This window comes from Scyliorhinus canicula, chromosome 16 (assembly GCF_902713615.1).
Source record: "Scyliorhinus canicula chromosome 16, sScyCan1.1, whole genome shotgun sequence".
Lineage (NCBI taxonomy): Eukaryota > Metazoa > Chordata > Chondrichthyes > Carcharhiniformes > Scyliorhinidae > Scyliorhinus > Scyliorhinus canicula.
Genome location: NC_052161.1, coordinates 27,564,697 through 27,588,293, shown reverse-complemented (window position 1 = coordinate 27,588,293; position 23,597 = coordinate 27,564,697).

Below are 23,597 nucleotides of genomic sequence, written 5' to 3'. Positions count from 1 at the left end.
AAGTTTATTACAAATATGACGTATGTAAAATTGCTATACTTAGGGACTGTGTCTTTAATTTAGGGTAAGTTTTTAAAATTCATTTAAGAGATGTGGCCATCATTGCCTAGGCTAGTATTTATTACCCATTCCTAATTGCCCTCCAGAAGGTGATGGTGAGCTGCTACCTTGAACCACTGCAGTCCATGTGCTGAAGGTACACGCTCAGTGCTGTTAGGGAGGGAATTCCAGGATTCTGACACAGCCAACAATGAAGGAATAGTTCAAGTCAGGATGGCTTATCAGGGAACTTCCAGGTAGTGGTGTTTATGTCCTTGGCCTTCTAGGTGGTAGATGTTGTGGGCTTGGAAGGCCCTGCCTAAGGAATCTTAGTGAGATTCTGTTGTGCACCTAATAGATGGTATGCACTGCGGCCACTGTTTGTCGGTGGAGGGAGTGAATGTGGAAGGGCTGCCAAACAAGTGAGGTTGCTTTGTCCTGGATGGTGTCAAGCTTCTTGAGTGTTGTTGGAGCTGCATTCATTCATGTAAGTGGAGAGTATTCCATCACACTCCTGGCTTGTTCTTTGTAGATGGTGATTGGCTTTGGGGAGACAGGAGGTGAGTTAATCACCACAGAATTCCTAACTTTTGACCTGCTCTTGTAGCCACAGTATTTATATGGCTAGTTCAGTTTCTGGTTAATAGTAACCCCCAGAATGTTGATAGTAAGGGATTCAGCGATGTTAATGCCATTGAATGTCAAGGGGCGATGATTAGATCCTCAGGTCATTGCCTGGAGGAATGAAGTTGGAGGTGACTAAGTTGCTAAAGGAGGACCCAAGTTGTTTTACTGGGAAGAAGGTGCATGATGTTCACATCTGCAAACAATATGCAGGATAGCTGTTCTAACTGTGTTAGTCTCCAAGTCACAGGGAGATGTTAGAAATGCCAGATCTTGTAACCAGTTGTATGTTAAATTGTTTATTTAATTCCACGACAGAAGCATCATAGAATTTACAGTGCAGAAGGAGGCCATTGGCCCATCGAATCTGGACTGGCCCTTAGGAAAGAGCACCCTACTTAAGCCCACACATCCACCCTATCCCCGTAACTCAGCAACCCCACCTACCTTTTTTGGACACTAAGGGCAATTTATCATCGTCAATCAACCTAACCTGCACATCTTTGGATTGTGGGAGGAAACGGAGCACCCGGAGGAAACCCACGCAGACACAGAGAGATCGTGCAGACTCCACACAGACAGTGACCCAAGCCGGGGATCGAACCTGGGACCCTGGAGCTGTGAAGCAATTGTGCTAACCACTGTGCTACTGTGCTGCATGTTGTCAGGGAGGTAGGCTTTAAGAGGGCAAGCACCCATAGGAAGCTATTGTAGGGTCAGGTTTGAGATTTTCCGAAATATCAATAAACATCATGGACAGGGTTGGTCTGACAGAATCAGAGAGAAAGAGAGCAGAGGGATAGGGGCAGCAAGTCCTTATTGTTCACCATGCGGGTGAGAGTTTGGGGTCTGATTGAAAAGCCCGTTTGTGAGGATGTCTAGCTGTGCCTAGAGGGTGGGATCTCCTATTCATCCCTCACTGTCAAAGCAGGAGGAGTAGATGCTATCCAACAAGGAGTAGATGCAAAGGAAACTGGAGTCAAGAATAGCTGTGTCCTGGTTCCTAGAGAATCAAGTGTCCACTGTTTTAGCACACTGGGTTAAACAATTGGCTTGTAATGAAGCAGCGCGGGTTCAATTCCTGTACCAGCCACCCCGAACAGGCATTGGAATGTGGCGACTAGGGGCTTTTCACAGTAACTTCATTGAAGCCTACTTGTGACAATAAGCGATTATTATTATTATTACTTAAGGGACAGAATAAAATATAACTGTGGCAGGGAGATTTTCAGGCATTTTCAGTGTTTTAAAAAAAAATTTAGATTACCCAATTATTTTTTCCAATTAAGGGGCAATTTAGCGTGGCCAATCCACCTACTCTGCACATTTTTTGGTTGTGGGGGCGAAACCCACGCAGACACGGGGAGAATGTGCAAACTCCACACGGACAGTGACCTGGCATTTTCAGTGTTAAACGGAGGATCTTTTCTGTAGTTTAGAGCATAATTTGCCAACAGAAAAAGTGTCTGATCAGTGTTTCTTTTAAATTTGTGTGTTGCACTGGTCTTAAAAACTGAAATCTTATTGTATGTACCTTTCAGCCATTCACTGGAAGCTGGAGTTTATTTTAAAGTTATGGTGATCGTAACACGATTTTGAGGTCAAATGGTGGTCAGAGGATTTCCTGAAATCAATTTTGGTATATTTGACTTCCAGAAATCCATTCAAATTAAGGAACTGGAGAATCAAAAATGTCTTAACTGAGTCGTATGATTCATGGATGTTGCCTTATAGATAAAAGAAGGTTTTTAGCCATCTTTTATTAATCAACATAATTTTTCTCTTGGAATTTAGTCTCCTGGGAGGATCATTAGCTTCCCCAGAGGTACCTGAGAATGACATGAATGCTGATAATTGGCCCCTTTTCAATTCGTAATTATTAATCCAGTGATTCCAAAAGGACCCTCGTGCAGAATCTCATTACCCTCCCAACTGCCAGTCTCAACATTGAACAGCCCGCTGGTTTTCGGGCAGTACGGCATGCTCCTTGAGTCTTACAACTTAATGTTGAGGGCCTGCTGCCCAGCAATGTTTCATTGGGTTTCTTCCCACCCAACACTCCATCAATATAATTTACTTCCAAGTGATGCATATTGGAACTGAAACAGAACAAGTGGTGGACTATTCACAGCTCCATGGTCCCAGGTTCGATTCCCGGCTTGGCTCACAGTCTGTGTGGAGTCCGCACGTTCTCCCTGCGTCTGCATGCGTTTCCTCCGGGTGCTCCAGTTTCCTCCCACAAGTCCCGAAAGAGATAATTTGGACATTCTGAGTTCTCCCTCTGTGTACCCGAACAGGTGCCGGAATGTGGCGACTAGCGGCTTTTCACAGTAACCTAATTGCAGTGTTAATGTAAGCCTACTTGTGACAATAAAGATTATTATTATTCTATTTTCTAAATAATAAAAGTTATAGCCGACAACTGTGATTTGCCGGGGTTGTGATGGTTGGTGGTGGTGATTGTACCCCCGAGGATGCACTGGTGGACCCTCCAGAAGCCCCCACACAAAGACTGTGGGAATCGTCTGGGAAGTTAAAACTTTTGATGGCCAATCGCCCTGCAACTGGAACATCTGATACTCTGATTTAAATTGGAGACTTTGGATTGTTCCGTCTCTCTTCGCAGGATAGTTACCCAGGAAAGGTTAAATGGATTAAAACAAGGGTGGCACAGTGGTGCAGTGGTTAACACTGCTGCCTCATGGCACCGAGGACCCGGTGTTCGATCCCGGCCCCAGGTCACAGTCCTTGTGGAGTTTGCACATCCCCCCCGTGTTTGCGTGGGTCTCACCCTCACAAACCAAAGATGCGCAGAGTAGGTGGATTGAACATGCTAAATTGCCCCTTGATTGGAAAAAAATAATTGGGTACTCTAAATTTATTTTAAAATGAGGATTGAAACCACTTCCGACTCCTGATTAACTATGGTACCAAAGACCCCCAACTCTCCGCCTGACCAACCCGACCACCCAACCCTGCCCCGATCTCTTCCCCAACCACTTGATTCCCACCTGACCATCCCAACCCACTGAATGTACTTTCCCTCTCCCTAGCTTCTCCCAAGTGGCTGGGACCTTTAAACTCACCCTGTTTCCAGCAACAAGTGCTGTAAAGCTGGGCTTGGCTTCATGCCCCCCTGTCATTGCTCACCAGGCTTGGGACAGAGGATTGGGTGAAAGATGTGCAACTTTCGACCTGGGCAGCACGATGGCGCAGTGGGTTAGCCCTGTTGCCTCACGGCACCGAGGTCCCAGGTTCGATCCCGGCTCTGGGTCACTGTCCGTGTGGAGTTTGCACATTCTCCCCATGTTTGCGTGGGTTTCGCCCCCACAACCCAAAAGATGTGCAGGCTAGGTGGATTGGCCACGCTAAATTGCCACTTAATTGGAAAAAAATTGATTGGGTACTCTAAACTTAAAAAAAAACTTTCGACCTGGGCAAATAAAAAGGAGCGGAGTGGCAATCTGACAGTGAATTACCACTACATCAAAGTACGGGGCCTTAATCCTGCTTGATGGGCGACTCACAAGAGAGAAGATTCGGACTTTGTACTGAGTTGGTCAACTAACTGATGTCAAAACTAACAGGTCCAGCAGTGAATCAATTTTCTTGACTAGGGTGCAGTCTAAAAAGGAAATATGCAGGCGAGGCAGAAGGATTTGAACCCACTCTCTGGAGGGTCATTGAATTGTAATTGTAAATCTTGATCAGAACTGACAAAATAATGGATGTGAGAGGGACAACTTATCAGTGATAATTGAATTTTACAAGTGATTGACATATTTCATAAAGTTCAAAACTGGTACCTGCCACAGAAATGTAAAAAGCTGTAAAACACTGGGCAGGGTGAGAGGTTTTACCAAGTCAGTTCTATACACAGGACTTTTGTCACGGTGATTTGGTTTCCCAGAATAAAAGCAGATTTGAAAGGGTCAGTGGGCAGAAGAATTGAAATGTTGTTGCTTCTCTGTGTGTGAGCCGCTGAAAATGTGGAGTACTTCCCTGAAACTTTCAGCTTCTAGAAAGATACAGACGGAAGAGGAAGCAGAACTGAGTGAGCAACAGTCCTGCTCATGATGTGCACTTAACAAGTAAGGAGCCCCTTTATCTTCAAGTTGGAGCCTGAGGGAGGACTGTTTGGAATTCAACTTTCTGTATGATTGCCAGAGGGAAAACAGACAGAAGGTTTGTGAAGGCCTCCAAACAACTGTTGCTTCTCGTAGATTGCCGCTGGTGATTGAAGCCAATCTGACATTCGTTCAGAGTTCTTTGTTGTGCCTGAAAAGAAGCTTCAGCAATCTATCTGTAGAACGAAGAAGAAACTTCATCATTTCATAGAACATGCAGTTGTTGAAAACTACAATTGTGTCTGGAAGCACAGCTTTTTGACAAGTTCCATACCCCCCAAAAAACATTTTGTGCTTTCACTCTTCAATAAATGACGCAGCTGTAATTTCAAGATTGTCCTCTTCTTCTGGATTTATCCTGGTCATAGGAAATACATCGACCCCATTGAAGCCCATTATCACTTGGTGCTGAACTAGATATGGTGACCCAAGCCCTTCCAGAGTTTTTAGGTTTTTGACACTAGGGCCTAGTCATTTATTGTCATTTTGGAGCCTGTTGCAATTCTGAGCATGGATCTTTAATTAAGCATAAATTTAATTGAGCAGAACACATTATCAATCAAACCCCACACACACTCTAATTTCATTTGCAAACCTGGGCAATCGCGCACATACAATGGCAATGCCAAAAAAACTAGTCAATGTATCATACCAGGCTAGTCTAAATAAAACACCCAACTGTATTCAACATTGAAGAAAGTAGACTTTACCATAAAACAACAGTCTGGCATGACCCAGAAAGTTGAGCAAAATGGAAAAGAAAATTGCATTGATTTTTTTGGAGGGTGTAATAACTTTGGCCCACTAGCTGGGTATGAAACAACCAATGTTTATTTGCAACATACCATCTTACAGTCTTGCAGCTTTTGTGGCCGCCAGTCAGCCAGTTTGGAATCCAGTGGTGCACTTGATACATGAAGCTAAGGGTCTGCATTTATGTAGTGCCTTTCATGATGGCAGTGGTCCCCAAAGTGCTTTGCAAATCAGTGAGGTACTTTTGAAGTATAAGTTACGCCCAGGCTCTGATGGAAAAAAAATGTGTTTTATCACCTCGGAATTGCAGAAACACAGGGAGGTGATGAAGGAGGACCTCGTGGCAGCTGTGGGGGCAGCAGGGGAGGCTGCGATGGCCCCCATGAAGGAGACTATGAGCAAGCTGGAATGGAGGCTGAAGACTCTAGATGTAACAGCAGGAGACCTCGAAAAAGTTGCCATGAATAGAGGTGATCAGATTGTGGCACTAGAAGCCGAGGTGATGAGGCTGGTCCAGACTCAGAAAAAGTCAATAACCGGAAAAACAGATCATGTTGGCAAAAAGCCGTGGTTCATGGGGCTACCAGAGGGCACGGCGGGGAGGAACCCCACTGAGTATATGGCCGCGATACTCAGGAAGCTGGTTGGCGAAGAGGACGTTGCCAAGCCCCCGGAGGTAGACCGCGGTCGTGAGTCGCTCCAGCAACCGGCCAAAGCTGGGCAACCACCAGGAGGATGATTGTGAGGGTCCACATATACCAGGACGAGGAGCGGATCCTGAGCTGGGCGGAATGCGTGGAAGTGTGCAAGTGGGGAGGGCAGTCCATCCGATTGTACCAGGACATTGGAGTCAACCTGACCAAACACCAGGCAGAATGTAACGGTGCTAAATCCACCCTGTATAGGTGCAGTTTGGCATGCTCTACCCTGCCAAGCTATGGGTCACTACTTCAACACACTGGAGGAAGCCAATATGTTTTGCAAAAAATGAACCGGGGAAACAGCAGTAGAAGGCAATGATCATAGAAGAGGGGATAAGGGGGACAGATATAGACGGGGTTAAATTGGGGAATTCAATTGTTGAGGGGAGCTGCTGCACTAGTGAACAGGCTGGTATTTGGAGATGCAATGAAGGAGGAGGCCGTGCGGGAGGGAGGGTACGTTTGGCAGAATGCAGGGGAAATCAGATGCTCAGGGGAAGCAAAGAGCAAGAATGGAGGAAACGAGGGGGTGGGTACAGCCCAAAGATGGTGGAGCATACGGGTAGAAGGCGCCATGGGGGAAATCAGCCGGGGGGGGGGGGGATGGTGGGGGGGGAGGGTAGTGTGCTGGATACAACAGGTCGCATGTGGAGGTGGTGGAAAAAAAGGGAAGTAGACAGTGGCCATTTTGAACAGACTGAAAGTGAGGGCAGCCAAGACAAACAGCGCAGGACCCAAAAATAGACAAATCCAACCCTAGGCCGGGAACTGTGTCAGGAATGGCACGAGAATTAAACACCTTTATGCAGCAGATGGGGGAAGTGGATGCATGAAGATTCAATCGCCCAAGGGAAAAATAATTCTCCTTCTCCCACGTAAACGAGGCCTACTCGCATACACTTTTTAATCGTAGAGAAAATGGTGCTTCCAGGGAGAGTAAAGACAGAATACTCCGCGATCGTAATCTCTGGCCATGCGCCGCACTACATGGACGTGAGGTTTGAGAAGGGCCGGATCCAATGCCCCCCCATGGAGGCCGGACACAGCCCTCTTCGCCGATATGCAATTCTGCGTAAAAATATCCCAAGCCATCGCCGGTTACGTAACCTGCAACCAAAACAGGGAGGTCTCATCCTCCATGGTCTGGGAGGCACTGAAGGCAGTGATCAGGGGGAAAAAATAACTTCTAGGGCCTTTTGTGATGAGAAGGAAAGGATGACCAGGCAGTGGCTGGTCGACTCCATACTGGAGGTGGATCAGCGGTACTCCATGGTCCCGACCTTGGGCGGAGAGGAAAAAGCTGCATATGGAATTTGATCTGCTCTCCACAGGAAAAGCAGTCCACCACCTCTGGCAGTCACGGAGGGGGCTTCTATTACAAACATAGAGATGAGGCCTGACACAGCTAAGGAAGCAGACTGCCATGAAAGGAATGGTGCAAGTCAGGGACAGGGATGGTAGGTTGTGGTCCCGAACAAGATTAATGAGGCCTTTGCATACTTTTACGTAGGCATGTTCACCTCCGAGCCCCGAAGAGTGACTCTGAGAGCAAACAATTCCTCGATGGACTGGATATGCCAGTGGTGATTGAGGACAAGAAACAATGACTGGAAGCACCACTAAAGTTCGATGTGACCATGGAAGGCATCAATTCCATGCAGTCAGGGAAGGCGCCAGGACTAGATGGGTTCCCGGTAGACTTTCACGAAACCTTTGCAACATTGCTGGCCCCGCACCTGTGGGAGTTGTTCAACAATTCACCGGCACAGACCTCAATTTCACTGATCCTAAAAAAAGACAAGGATCCAACAGAGTGTGGGTTATACAGACCCATCTTTGATGCTAAAGTCCTAGCAAAAGCATTGGTGAAGCGTCTGATGAGTTGCCTGCCAGATGTGATCGTGGAAGATCAGACCGGGTTTGTCAAGGGCAGGCAGCTGACAGTGAACATCAGATGCCTGATGTTGAATGTAATAATGGCCTAATCCGGACAGGAGACACCAGAAGTGATCATCTCCCTGGACGCTGAGAAATGCTTCGATCTAGTAGAACGGAGGTACCTCCTGGAGGTGTTTGGGTTTGCAGCAGGGTTCACCATGTGGATGAAACGTCTGTGCAGCTTTCCTATGGTGAGTGTGCAGACAAACGCCACCAGCTCCAAATACGTTTGCTCCACAGGAACAAGGCAGGGGTGCCCGTTATCCCCGCTCGTTTTCACACTGGCCAATAAGCTACTGGTAATCAGCCTTAGATGACAGAGTCGTGGACCGGCATTCAGAGAGGGGGCAGGGAGCACAGAGTTTCACTTTATGCAGTGGAGGGGGGGAGGGGAGAGTGGGGGGGAGGGGAGAGTGGGGGGGAGGGGAGAGTGGGGAGGAGGGGAGAGTGGGGGGGAGGGGAGAGTGGGGGGGAGGGGAGAGTGGGGGAGAGGGGAGAGTGGGGGGGAGGGGAGAGTGGGGGGGAGGGAGGAGGGAGTGGGGGGGGGGGGGGAGATCTCCCTAGGGTACAAACGCCTTAGGGTACAAAAAAGCCATCTTGCACAGATGAATGGCTGAGACCACTGCATGTGAAACAAAGTACTATTCCTATAAATTTCACTTCTGGAGTATGAATTTGTACAAACTAGACACTGCTTCCTTTCTTCAACAAAGGTGCTAAAGCCAGAGCATCTGTTTCATTTGCAGTGAGGGTGAAATGTGTGAGGCCTGGCCCTACTAAACCTCCTATTCTACCACTGGGCAGCAAATGCCAGGGGCGGCTGAAGGAGCTGGAGGCAGACTGGGTCCAAATAGAGGAGGCCTCCTGCATAGGGACATCTCTCTGGGCGCTGGCCACCATCTGGTTCCAGGTTTCCCCCCCTGCCCCCACACACACACACACACACCCTAGGAGCCTGATGGTAGTAGTCACATTGAAGGCCTGGAACCAGTTCAGGCGCCACTTCAAACTCAGTGGTATGTTTTTTTGAGGCCCCCATCTGCAACAATCATACATTCACCGCTAGGATAGATGCCACATTTAGGATACGGAAGGAGGACAGAGAGGCCTTGAGGATGAAGGACCTGCACATGGATGGTAGAATAGCAACCCTGGGGGAACTATCAGAGAAGCTGCAACTCCCGAAAGGGAACAAGCTTTAGTACTTGCAGCTGCCCGGCTTTCACCACAAAGAGATAAAAATGTCCCCCCAGTTACCCCGACACACACTGGGCTGGATTGGCTAGGGGGTGACAAATATGACGACTTGTACGGGCGACTCATAGAAACGGTCAGGACTGCATTAGATGAAACGTGACAGGAGGGGGGGGGGTGGCAGGGAGGAGCTGGTCATGGAGATGGGGGGGGGGGACTCTGGGTCGAGGCGCTGCACAGGATCAACTCCACCTCCTCATGCGCAGGGCTAAGCCTGATGCTCAAGGTAGTGCACAGAGCGCACCTAACCAAGAAAAGGAAGAGCAGATACTTCCCGGAGATAGAGGACAAGAGCGAGCAGTGTCAGGCCTGTCCAGCCAACCACACCCTCATGTTCTGGTTCTTCCCCAGGCTCGATGGGTTCTTCGAGGCAATGTCCAGGGCTGTGGGGGGGGGGGGGGGGGGGGTTAAGATGGAGCCACGCCCACTTGTGGCGGTCTTCAGGGTGTCAAAGCTCTTCCCATGGATAGGGGCGGACACTCTGGTCTTTCCCTCTCTGATCACCCGACTGAGACCTCTGCTAGGCTGGAGGTCGGCAGCGCCACCCAGAGTCTCAGAGTGGCTCTCTGATCTGGCTGAATTCCTAAATCTGGACAAATTATAATTCTCAATCTGGGGGGGCCGAGGAGAGATTCCACGACACATGGAGAAGGTTCACCAACCTTTTCCAAGTCTGAACCGGGGAAGCAGAACATCCTACACATCTTCTAAAATCAACGGTTTGACATGACTCTTCCCGTCACAATAAATGTAAATAAAATGATCTCTTTGTAACCATTGTAAATAAGGAAATGTGATTATAAGGTCTATGGTCACAGGCACGGTAACGACCTGTGATTTTTATGTGGTTGTTGTTCTTGTTCTTTTTTTTTGTTTTATTTTATTCACAGATGTGTTCTGTAAATTCAAAGTCCAAATGAATATACTTTTTCAAGAAAAGGATTCTGAAATGATATAATTCTGCTTTAATTTTATTTCTTGCTATTCATATCTCACTAGACCACACTATGGCAGATGGGGCCTTTTAATTCAGTTAATTAAAAACATCTGGAATAAAAAGCTAGTCTTGGTAATGGGGACCACGAAACCATAGGATTGTGGTTTTAAAAATCTTCTGGATCGCTAATATCCTTTAGGGAAAGAAATCTGCCATCTTTATCACGTCTGCCCAATATGTAACTCCAGATCCACAGAAATGTGGTTAACTATTAAATGTCCTCTCAAATATCCCAAAGCAAGCCAGTTGGTTGAATCAAGACACTATGAAATTATCTAAAAGGATTAAAAACAGACCACAGGTCATCAACTTAGGCACCAACCCAGAAAAATCCTCCCATGAACATAGAATCCATCATAGAATCCCTACAGTGCAGAAGGAGGCCATTTGGTCCAGCGAGTCTGCACCAGCCCTTGGAAAGAGCAGCCCACTTAAGCCCACTTAAGCTACCCTATCCCAGTATCCCCAACTCACCTTTCGGACACCAAGAGGCAATTTAGCATGGCCAATCCATCTAACCTGCACATCTTTGGACTGGGAGGAATCCAGAGCACCGGGAGGAAATCTACGCAAATATGGGGAGAAAATGCAAACTCCACACAGTCACCCGAGTCCGGAATTGAGCCCTGGTCCCTGGAGTTGTGAGGCAGCAGTGCTAACCACTGTGTCACCGTGCCATTTGGGGACTTCAGCCAAAATTGGGCAAGCTATCCCGCAACAATAGGCATGGTCCTACTCAGAGAATCATACCTTACAGCCAATGATCCAGCCTCCTCCACCGTCTTGGGCATGTCCTGTTCCACTGACAGCTCAGACTCATCACATTGTGGTAGATAGCTGGAGGGAGCGGCCATGGGAGTCCCCAGCATTCACTCTGGACTCCATGAACTCTCTTAACAGCCATAACCAGGCAAGGAAACCTGCTGATGATTACCACCGACTACCCTCCCTTAATTGACAAATCTTCATTCTTCCATGTTTAATACCATCTAGAAGAAGCACAGAGAGTACGAAGAAAACAGTATATTCTGGGTGGTTAAAAGCCAGCATCTAAATTCAATTAACTCTCAATTGATACACAATTAACAGAGCTCACCAAACTCCTTACACAAATGCATCAGTCCAAGACAACAGAAGTATCATTCCTTGTTCTACCTCACACTGCCATGTTGCAATATGGTCGTTAGGGAGCCTGGCAGTGAAAGATAGAACAATGAGGTGTAGGTAATATGTGGTTGCAAGCTTTTATTTACAGAGAAGACATGTGCACCTTCAAGCAACAAATCATCTTTCAGTCTGCTCCGATATAACTCTATTTTAAACCAGTAATTGGGTGCTGGTTATGACATTTTGCACAAAATAAAGATGGGGAATTAAACCCCGGCAGCAAAATCACTGAATCCAAGCTACTAGGTATTTTTGTTGTCTATCTGTTTAGCGAATTCAGCTGCCAACCTGAATAGTAAAAATCACAACAGCTTTCACTTCCAGATATATTAATTGAATTTAACTTCCACCAGCTACACTTGGTGGGATTTGAACCCACATCCCCAGAGCATTAGTCTGGCAATATTACCACTATGTAACCACGTCTTCCCCTGCCCCTGATATATGGTCAGTCCTCAATTAAAAGCCAGCATCTAAATTCAATTAACTCTCAATTGATACACAATTAACAGAGCTCACCAAACTCCTTACACAAATGCATCAGTCCAAGACAACAGAAGTATCATTCCTTGTGCAGACGACATGGTGTCTTCACACTGAGAACACCCTCCATTACTACGTTAAATGTGATCGAGTCAGAACAGATCTGCCACTCAAAGGTTAGCATCTATTAAGTGCTGTGGGCCAACAGCAGCATCCCCATCAGTCTCCTCTCACTCGTTGGTAAAATGATGGAAAGTGCCATTGATAGCATTATCAAGCAGCATTTACTCAGCAGTGACCTACTCAATGGTGCCTGGTTTGGAACGTGCCTGGGCCACCTCAGCACCTGACTTCATTCCAGCCTCAATCCGGATAAGACAAAGGAGCTGGATTCCAGAGGTGAGAGTGACTGCCCAAGACACATCAGGGCATCCTTATAAAATTGAAGTCAGTGGGAATCGTGCAAAAACTCCACACTGGTTGGAGTCGTACCTGGCATAAAGGTGGGTGGTTGTCATTGCTGGAGGTCAATCATCTCGGTTCCAGGACATCACGGCAGAAGTTCCTCAGGGTAGTGCCCTCGGCCCAACCATCTTCAGCTGCTTCATCACTGACTTCCCCTCCATTATCGGGGCAGAAGTGCAGATATTTGCTGATGAGTGCACAGTGTTCAGCACCATTCACGATTCCTCAGGTACTGAAGCAATCCTTGTCCAAATGCAGCAAGATCTGGATAATACCCAGGCAAGGGCTGACAAGTAACATTCGGCCCAAATAAGTGGCAGGCAAAGACAATTTCCAACAAGAGAGGGCCTACCCATCACATCTTTTATTTTCCACTCCCATCGCAGAACCCGCTCAACGCAAATAGGAGTAGAAAATCCTGGCCAGTGAGTTTGTGTGCGTGTGAGAGAGGGTGTATGTGTGTGTAAGTGTGTGCGCATGAGAGAGAGTGAGGTCATATGTGTGTATGAGAGTGTAAGTGCGTGTGTGAGAGAGGGTATGTGTGAGGGTGTGTGGGCGAGGGCATGTGTGAGGGTGTGTGGCAGAGGGCGTATCTGTGTATGAGAGAGTGTGTGTGTGTGCGTGAGAGAGAGAGGGTGAGTGTGTGTGAGAGAGAGAGTGAGTGTGAGCAAGCAAATGTGTGTGAGAGAGAGTGAGTGTGTGTATGATGTGAGAGTGATGTGTGAATGATGTGAGATAGTATGTGAGAGACTGAGTGCGTGTGTGAGAGACAGTGGGTGGGATTCTCCGACCCCCTGCCGGGTCGGAGAATCCCTGGGGGGGGGGCAGCGTGAATCCCACCCCGACGCTGGCCACCATATTCTCCGGCACCATTTTTTGGGCAGGGGCGGGATTCACGCCACGCCGGTCAGGGGCCGTTGGCAGCGGTCCCCCCGGCAATTCTCCGGGCCCAGATGGGTTGAGCGGCCGTCCGTTTTTGGCCAGTCCTGTCGGCGTGAGTTACTCACCTTACGCAAGGCGGGACCTGGCAGGTAAATCGTCGGGGGGTCCTCGGGGGTCGGGCGCCGGGGGATCTGATCCCGGGGGTGCGCCCCACGGTGTCCTGGCCCGCGATCGGGACACACCGATCTGCGGGTGGGCTTGATCCGTCGGGGCACTCCTTTCTTCCGCGCCGGCCCCTGTAGGGCTCCGCCATGCGCGTGATAATGCTGGTCCTTTGGCGCATGCGCAAACTCGTGCCGTCGGTTCGGCGCCGGCTGGAGCGACGCCAACTCCTCCGGCGTCCACCTAGCCTCCGAAAGTTCAGAGAATTCCGCACTTTTGGGGCTGTTGACGCCGGAAAGGTTGACGCCAGTTCTCCCGCCGGTGTGGGAACTTAGGGCGAGATTCCCCGGACTCACGACGGGTCGGAGAATAGCGGGCGTCGGAAATTTTTACGGTGACGCTGTTCCGACGCCCTCCCGCTATTCTCCGAACCCCGCAAAATGTCGGAGTCGGCATTCCCGACAAACACCTCCTTCCCGCCCCTGACACGACCAGAATCGCCACTGATAGCCCCCCCCGCTATTCACCGGCCCGGATGGGCCGAAGTCCCGACGTCATGGCGCCCTGTTTGCACGTCGTGAAACACACCTGCTTTTTAAATTCGTCAACCAGTCGGCCTGGCTGACGACAGCTTGGAGGAGGTCAGGGCACCACTCTGCGCACCGCTCAGCGCACCGCTCGAGTCTGGCCACAACGGGGAAGGCATCCCTGAGAACGGGAGGGGGTCCAGAGCGGGGGGAGTGTGGGGTGACGGGGGAGGCAGTGTGGGGCGATGGGGGAGGCAGTGGGGGGCGATGGGGGAGGCAGTGGGGGGCGACGGGGGAGGCAGTGGGGGCGACGGGGGAGGCAGTGGGGGAGACGGGGGAGGCAGTGGGGGAGACGGGGGAGGCAGTGGGGGAGACGGGGAGGCAGTGGGGGGCGACGGGGGAGGCAGTGGGGGGCGACGGAGGGGGGGGGTTAGGTAGAGAGTGAGCCGTCCAACCCCGTAACAATATGTCTGCCAGCATGCCATGGTGTGCCGGTGACGAGGACACGGCCGCTGGTTCCCCTGTGGCTTCCGGACACAGGCCACTGACGCACCCGTGAGGAGGCCATAGTTTACTGGCCGTTGGATGCAGAAAGTGACCAGGGGTTAGGCTGACCGCGTGTCAGCAGCGCGACCAGGCCACCGGGACACACTGGTATCCCATGGCTGGTGGCTGTCGAGGTGTCGACTAACCTCCGTCTAACATGTCCCGTTTCTCTGCCTCCCACCACCCTTCTGTAGGTTAGCACGATGTATGGGAACAGAACGGCGATGTTCTGCGCAGTGGTTGGGGCCGCTCTACTGGATTTGGAGATGCAGCAGCATCCACACCCACAACCCGCAGTGGCTGCAGGGCCAGCTGCAGCAGCAGAGGGTAGGGCTGAGGAGTTGCCAGTCGTCGAGCAGCATGGGGGGGAGGAGGAGGAGGAAGAGGAAGAGGAAGAGGAGAGAGTGAGGGTGCAGCCACGGCGCCAGAGGCGACGACCAAAGCCGAGGGTGTACCGTTTCCGGGTCTCTTTCCTAACAATGCCGGACATCACCTGCAGGAGAAGACTCCGGCTGAGTAGGCAGACGGTGATACATATCTGCCAACTCCTGTCGCACCTCGCCCCACGTGGAACGGGGGGAGGACACGCGATCCCGGTTGCCAGCAATGTGACGGTCGCTCTGAACTTCTATGCTACCGGCTCCTTCCAGTCTCCGAGCGGGGACGTCTCCGGGATCTCCCAGTCATCGGTCCACAGGTGCATCCGGGATGTGACCGACGCCCTCTATGCCATCGCCGATCGCTACATCACCTTTCCCGAGGACCGAGCAAGTCAAGACTCACGAGCCCGTGGATTTGCCAGTGTGGCCGGGATACCGAGGGTTCAGGGGTCAATCGACTGTGTTCACGTCCCCATGCGCCCGCCTGCTGTGGACAAGGAAGTGTTCACAAACAGGAGGGGGACATACTCCATTAATGTCCAGGTGGTATGCGACCCCCACATGAGGTTCATGAACGTCTGTGCAAGGTTCCCAGGGAGTGTGCATGACTCCTACATACTAGCGCAGTCGTTCATCCCTGCGATGTTTGAGGGACGTCCCCCCCGGCTGAGGGGCTGGTTGCTAGGCGACAGGGGTTATCCGCTGCGGTCTTGGCTGATGACGCCTATACGGCGGCCTCAGACCAATGCGGAAACACGATACAACGAGGCCCATGCAGCAACCAGGGGTGTGGTGGAGCGCTGCCTTGGCCTCCTGAAGATGAGATTCAGGTGCCTGGACCGCTCCGGAGGGGCCCTGCAGTACCAGGCCGACAGGGTCGCTCGCATTGTAGTGGTCTGCTGTGCGCTGCACAACATCGCGATGCAGAGGGGAGATGACCTGTTGCAGGAGGAGGAGGGAGAAGCTAGTGGCAGTGGTGCCAGCACAGAGGAGGAGGAGGAGGAGGAGGAGGAGGCGAGGGAGGAGGAGGAGGAGGAGGAGGAGGAGGAGGAGGCTGGCGGAGTGGCGGGCGCAGAACGCAGACACGACCCAGGTGCTGGTGATGTCCAGGAGGCGGCACGACGGACCCGGCAAGGACGGCGGGCACGCGACGCCCTGGTGGCAGCACGGTTCACGCATCGCATGTGACGTCCCCGATGAACACCAAACCACCACCTGCATCGCTAGTCATGCAGAGGGTCACCACACAACTGCCACCACCACAACCCTCCCCCCCCCCCCCCCCCCCTCAGTGTACACTGCTCCACTTCGACATGACGCTTATCACTGGGTGCAGACGGAATGGCACAACATTGATGGCTGTGTCAGCGGGTGTGATCAGTGCCATGTGGAATGATGACAGCCCGCTCTGCGAAGAGCTGTGAGCTCAGAATCGTTAGAGAGAGTCTGACCCATGGCAATAGCTGAACCATCCACCTTGGTGGCCGCTGAGTTCGTCACTGACACTCCATCACGTGCCCGCGTGGGCTAGCTGTGGGAGGGGGTAGGGGCAGGGACTGCACACCCGGCACCGAGGTTTCACCACCCGTCACCCCCAGCGACACTCGGTCACCATCACGATTCCTGTGGCTGTGGAACAATCACACGGTATTACAAGTAAGGTGGAACAGTGCGTTTAATATTAACAATTATTTACAGGTGCCCTAGCCCCTACAACTAAACTGTGCCCTTCACCCGTGCCAACTTACTCAGTGTCTATCTTAGTTGCCTTACGGGCCCTACCACTACGTCTAAGTGACTCCCCAGATGATACAGCAGGAGTGGAGGAGGATTGCTGCGAATCGCCCCCCTCGACTCGTTTCTCCTTGGCTAAGCGTTTCCTGGGGCGACCAGGCCTTGATGGGCCAGGCTGCTCTGCGGGCGTCTCGGGTGACATTGTGCCACCCTGCTCTGCCTGCTGCCCACCCGATGCACCAGGGATGGGACGGGGGAGGCCGAGAATTCCGGGACGTCCCGTGATGGAGTTAATGGGACGGGCCCCGAAACCTCCTCCTCCCCCCTCGGGGAGCCCGGTGGCTCCCGGGCCTCACTTTGGGACAGAGGTGCGAGCGGGGAGGTGCCCCGTCGCACCACCGACACCTGGCGCTGCCAGTCCTGGAGGCCTGCAACGGTATCCACCAGGATCCGAAGGTTTGCAGAGACGGAGTCCAGGGAGTTAGACATTTCTGCCAGGGACTGTGCGATCTCAACCTGTGTGTGCACGACGCCATCCAGCACATGTGTCAGGCGGTTGATGGTCTCCGCGACCGACTGCTGCGACTGGGCCATGACCTGCTGAGACTCGGCCATGGCCCGCAGGGTGCCGGCAATGTCGTTTTGGCTCTGGCACATTGCTGCCTGTGAGAGGGCAGCCCTGTCCAGGGCCGAGAATGACGCGTGCACATTAACCCCAACGTCTTGCATAACCTGACCCATTGCCTCCACCGTGGATGCCACCCGTGCGGTGTCGGACTGGGTCTCTGCCATGAGCGGCACCACTCCATGCTCTTGGACGCGGTTCGACTCCTCTAACAGCGTCTGCAGAGCCAGGAAGGCTGCCCTCCTCCCACCATTGTTTCCCTGGGTTTCCTGAGGTATCGGCTGTGCGGGTGGGTTGATAAACTCCAGGAACTCAGAAAACGTCTGGGAGCCAGCTGCATCCTGGGCCTGGTCTGGCCTCCGCGAGTCCGGGCCCTCTGTTGCTCCGACCTCCACCTGCTGTACCTGCTCAGCTGTGATGTGCCAACCAGACTGTGCCCCAGGAGACTCATCACTAAATAGGCCCGCCGGGGTGTGTGTCTCTGGGATGATGGATGTGGTGGGAGAAAGCAGTGCCGCAAGCCCGATGCTCTCAATGTTTAGGGCCTCCTCCAGGGTGTGGGGCTGCTCAGCGACAGGAGGGTTGTCCCTGGCCATTTCTGGTGGTGGTGGTGGACTTCGAACCCTCTGTGCGTCCTGGTCCGCAGATTGGGTTGGGGCGGATAGGGCTGCCCGCTGATCAGGCACCCTCTGTTGTGAGGCCCCGGGTGAGGTGGCGGCAGATTCCTGTCTCCGTCTGGAGGCAGACGCCCTGGTTGTTCGGCATCACGTCCTAGGGAAGAGAATGAGACGGGTTATTTCGATTTGCTCGGCAGGCCGCTGGACGGTCCCAGTGGGCAGGGTTTGTGAAGGGACAGAGGATGGGGGAGGTGTCCCAGTGGGCAGGGTTTGTGAAGGGACAGAGGATGGGGGAGGTGTCCCAGTGGGCAGGGTGTGTGAAGGGACAGAGGATGGGGGAGGGGGGGGGGGGTGTTTGTCAGGGAGGGTTGTCTCACTTGCTGCAGTTCCGCCAACCTCGCATTGCGCGATATCGCGGGTGGCAGACCCCCCAACAAGGTCCAGGGCCCTCTGTTCAAAGGTGCTGAGGGGGTGCAGGTTGGGCGAACCCCCTCCAGTCTTGTGCCGCTCACGGTGGTTATGAGCGGCCTTGGCCTGTTGGGGGAGGGAACATAGGTAGATCATTACAAAACGGTAGGTATCAGCAGTCCGTTCAGATACTGGCACAGTTTGGGGGGGGGCAAGTTGTCATAAGACGATTGCATCTCTCCTCGGGGCCAGAGCGCTGGGTCTGTGACAACTTTGTGAACCACCCTCAAATAACTCTGCCCCAATCCCTCTCCCCCCCCCCTCCCGTGCCGGGGGGGTGGGGGGGGGTGCTTAAGTTAAGGGGGAGGGATGGTTGTGACTAGGGGGCACCCTCATGGCACTTACCCTGGCAGACCTGGTGAGGTCGTGTAGCTTCTTCCTACATTGCTCTGCTGAGCGAGGGGTCTGCCCCACAGCACTGACGGCAGCAGCCACGTCACGCCAGGCCTGGCGTACCGCGCTGGCAGGTTGGCGATGCCCTCTCCGCGGGCGGATGATGCCCCTCCTCTGCTCCACGGCATCGAGCAGCGCCTCGACGTCAGCATCTACAAAGCGAGGAGCAGCTCTCCTCGGCTCCGACATCCTGCCCGACAGATTCTGTGGTCGCCCGCGCCTTTTTACGGCGTCGGGCGGCGTCACGTGGGCGTGATCGTGTCGTCGTCGCGTTCCGTCGTCATCACGCACGTAATTGACGCGGCCGCGCTACTAGCCCATTTCCAGGAAGTGAATCCGTCGGGAAATGAAGCCTTCGCGACCGTCGTAAAACGCTCCCGATTTTTACGACGGTTTTACGACTTTCCGCGGGTGCGGAGAATTTCGCCCGTAGTCTGCAGAAGGGAGAATCCCGGCCCGTTTGTTTGAGCGTGTGTGGGAGAGTGAGGGAGAGGGAGCAAGTGTGTGTGAGAAAGAGTGTGTCTGAGAGAGAGTGAGAGGTAGAGAGTGTGAGAGAGAGGTAGAGAATGTGAGAGGGAGAGAGTGTGTGTGAGTGAGTGCATAAGAGTAAGTGAGCGTGCGTGAGAGTGTGTAAGAGAGTGAGTGTGCATAAGAGTGAGAGTGTGTGTGTGTATCATGTGAGAGTGAGTCTGTATGATATGAAAGACTGAGTGTGTGTGAGAGACAGTGAGTGTGTGTGCGTGTGTGCGTGAGAGAGAGAGAGGGAGCAAGTATGTGTGAGAAAGAGTGTGCCTGAGAGAGAGTGAGAGAGGGAGTGTGTGTGTGAGAATGAGTGTGTGAGAGGGAGAGAGTCTGTGCGTAAGAGTAAGTGAGCATCCTTGTGTGAGAGTGTGTGCAAGAGAGTGTGAGTCCATGAGACAGAGTGTGTATGAGAGAGTGAAAAGCTGTGGCTGTGAGAGTGTGTTGCGCAAGAGTTTGAGTGTGTGTGTGCGCGAGAATGAGTGAGTGAGTGTGTGCATGAGAGCGAGTGTGTGTGTGTGCGAGAGTGAATGAGTGTTTGCCCTCACCCCAACACGGCAATTGGTTTTCAGACCCACACACAGTGGATGAGGCTGAGGGAATGGGTACCCTGGGAGTGAACTGTTCACATACTCTGACCCTCTCACCCTCCAATGCTCAGTATACAGGCACACCAAATGGAAGGCAAATGGATTGTTGTAATTTATTGCAAGAAGAATGGAACATAATATCAGGGTGTTTTGCTGCAGTTGTGTGGTAGTCACCACTGATATATATATTAGGTATTTGTGGTAAGGCCCTGTACTACAGGTACGGGGGTAGTTCCCTGCCTGCTGGCTCCCCACAGCAGACAGTGTATAAATATGTGTGCTCCCCATACAGCAGCCATTTTGCTAGCTGCTGTAGGAGACCACACATCTTAGTACAGTGGTGGGCAAACTTTTCCGTGCAAGGGCCACGTTCAGAAATTCACAATTTTAAAGGGCCGCATAGTATATTAAGTAAAATAATTACTTCACCCGGTTATGATTCTGGGCGCCTCATATAGAACATAGAACAGTACAGCACAGAATAGGCCCTTCGGCCCTCGATGCTGTGCCGAGCAATGATCACCCTACTCAAGTCAACGTATCCACCCTATACCAGTAAGTAACCCAACAGCCCCCCCATTAACCTTAAAAAAAATTTAAAATTTATTTAAAAATTTTTTTTTTATGACTTGGTGGGCCGCATAAAGATCTTTGGCGGGCCGTAGTTTGCCCACCCTTGTCTTAGTATATTAAAGCCTCGATTGCGTTCATCTCTCGTCTTTGTGTAATTGATCGTGCATCAATTTAACACATTAAAGTTTTCATAAGATGGACCTCCGCATCAAGCCGGATCACCTGCAGCTGGATCCGCAATCGGGCAATGCCAAAAAGGACTTTGAACATTGACTAGCCTGTTTTGAAGCTTACATCAGGTCTGCACCAGACCCTATTCCAGAAGCTCAGAAGATTCAGATCCTTTACATGCGGCTGAGCTCAATGTCTTTCCGCTTATCCAGGATGCGCTGACCTACGACGACGCCATGGCGCTACTGAAAGAAAACCACGCTCAGCGGACTAACACACTTTACGCCAGACACATCCTCTCCACTTGTAATCAACTCCCTGGTGAGTCGGTAGAAGATTTCTGGCGTGTTCTAATCCGCCTAGTCAGAGACTCTGACTGTCAGGCTGTCACACCCACGGAACACTCGAACATGCTTATGAGGGACGCTTTTGTTACGGGGATAGGGTCAGATTACATCCACCAGCGCCTTTTAGAAGGGGCCACGCTCGACCTCGCGGCAACCACAAATCTTGCACTCTCACTGACGGTCGCCTCGTGCAACATCCAGGCCTACACCCTCGGCCACATGGCCCCCTCCTACGCATCGTGGACTCCGCAGACGGCCGCCCCATCGGGGACCCCAGTCAGCCAATCCCGCACCTGTGCCGCCCGCCTGCCAACCACATGGGGGCCCCAGATGTTACTTCTGTGGGCAGCCAAAACACCCCCGACAACGCTGCCCGGCCCGGAGCGCCCTTTGTAAGGCCTTACGGCAAGAAGGGGCACTTCACTGCGGTGTGCCAGGCCCGCTCAGTCGCCGTTATTGTTCCGACTCCCCCCATCGTAAGGCCAGTGGTCGCTGCCATCTCCCCAGGTTCTACACTGGTTTACTACTCAGCCTGGACTTCCAGTGCAACCTCCAGAGCCTAACATTGAAATTTGGTGGGCCCCTACCACCCCTTACTATGTGCGGCCTCGCGACCCTAAAGGTCGACCCACCTTCCCTATTTGCAAACTTAACCCCAGATTGCAAACCCGTCGCCACCAGGAGCAGTACAGCACCCAGGACAGGACCTTCATCAGGTCCGATGTCCAGCGACTGCTGCGGGAAGGCATCATCGAGGCCAGCAACAGTCCCTGGAGAGCCCAAGTGGTAGTGGTGAAAACTGGGGAGAAACACAGAATGGTCATGGACTATAGCCAGACCATCAATAGACACATGCAGCTCGATGTGTATCCCCTCCCACGCATATCTGATATGGTCAATCAGATTGCCCAGTACCGGGTCTTCTTAACTGTGGACCTAAATTCCGCCTACCACCAGCTCCCCATCTGTAAGGCGGACCGCCCATACATTGCCTTCGAGGCAGATGGCCGCCTCTACTACTTTCTCAGGGTTCCCTTCAGCGTTACCAATGGGGTCTCGGTTTTCCAACGGGAAATGGACCGAATGGTCGACCGGTACGGGCTGCGGGCACGATCAGCAGGACCATCTGTGGCCACGATCAGCAGGACCATGACGCCAACCTTGCCAAATTTCTCCACACTGCCACTCTCTCCAACCTAATTTACAACAAGGAGAAGTGTGTGTTCAGCATGAACCATTGAGCCATCCTCGGCTATGTGGTCCAGAAAGGAGTTCTGCGGCCTGATCCCGACCGCATGTGCCCCCTCATGGAACTCCCCTTCCCCTACTGCCCCAAGGCCCTCAAACATTGCCCGGGGTTCTTTTCTTACTACGACCAGTGGGTCCCAAATTATGCGGACAAGGCCCACCCACTCATCCAATCCACTCTTTTTCCCCTAACGGCCAAGGCTCACCAGGCCTTCAACCGTATTAAGGTCGACATCGCCAAGGCCACGATGCACGCAGTCGATGAGACGTTACCATTTCAGGGTTGCGGGTGGCTCTAGCCGCCACCCTCAACCCGGCAGGCAGGCCCGTGGCATTCTTTTCACGAACCCTTCATGCCTCCGAAATTCGGCACTCCTCCGTCGAAAAAGAGGCCCAAGCCATCGTTGAAGCTGTGCGGCATTGGAGGCATTACCTGGCCAGCAGGAGATTCACTCTCCTCACTGACCAACGGTCGGTAGCCTTCATGTTTAACAACACACAGCGGGGCAAGAACAAAAACGATAAAATCTTGAGGTGGAGGATCGAGCTCTCCACTTACAACTACGAGATTTTGTATCAGCCCGGTAAGCTCAATGAACCCCCTGATGCCCTATCCCGAGGTACATGTGCCAGCACACAGGTGGACCGACTCCGGACTCTGCACAACAATCTTTGTCACCCGGGAGTCACACGTTTGTACCGTTTCATCAAGGCCCGCAATCCGCCCTACTCCGTCGAGGAAGTCAGGGCGATCACCAGACACTGCCAGATCTGTACGGAGTGCAAACCGCACTTCTACCAGCCAGACCGTGCAAGCCTGGTGAAGGCCTCCCACCCTTTTGAACGCCTCAGCGTGGACTTCAAAGGGCCCCTCCCCTCCACCAACCGTAACACATACTTCCTCAGTGTGGTCGATGAGTACTCCAGATTCCCCTTCGCCATTCCATGCCCTGATGACGTCTGCCACCGTCATCAAAGCCCTCAACACCATCTTCGCTCCATTCGGCTTCCCCGCCTACATCCACAGCTACAGGGGATCCTCATTCATGAGCGATGAGCTGCATCAGTTCCTGCTCAACAAGGGTATCGCCTCGAGCTGGACGACCAGCTATAACCCCCGGGGAAACGGGCAGGTGGAGAGGTAGAATGGGACGGTCTGGAGGGCCGTCCAGCTGACCCTACGGTCCATAAATCTCCCGGCCGCCCGCTGGCAGGAAGTCCTCCCCAATGCACTGCACTCCATTCGGTCGCTCCTATGCACTGCGAC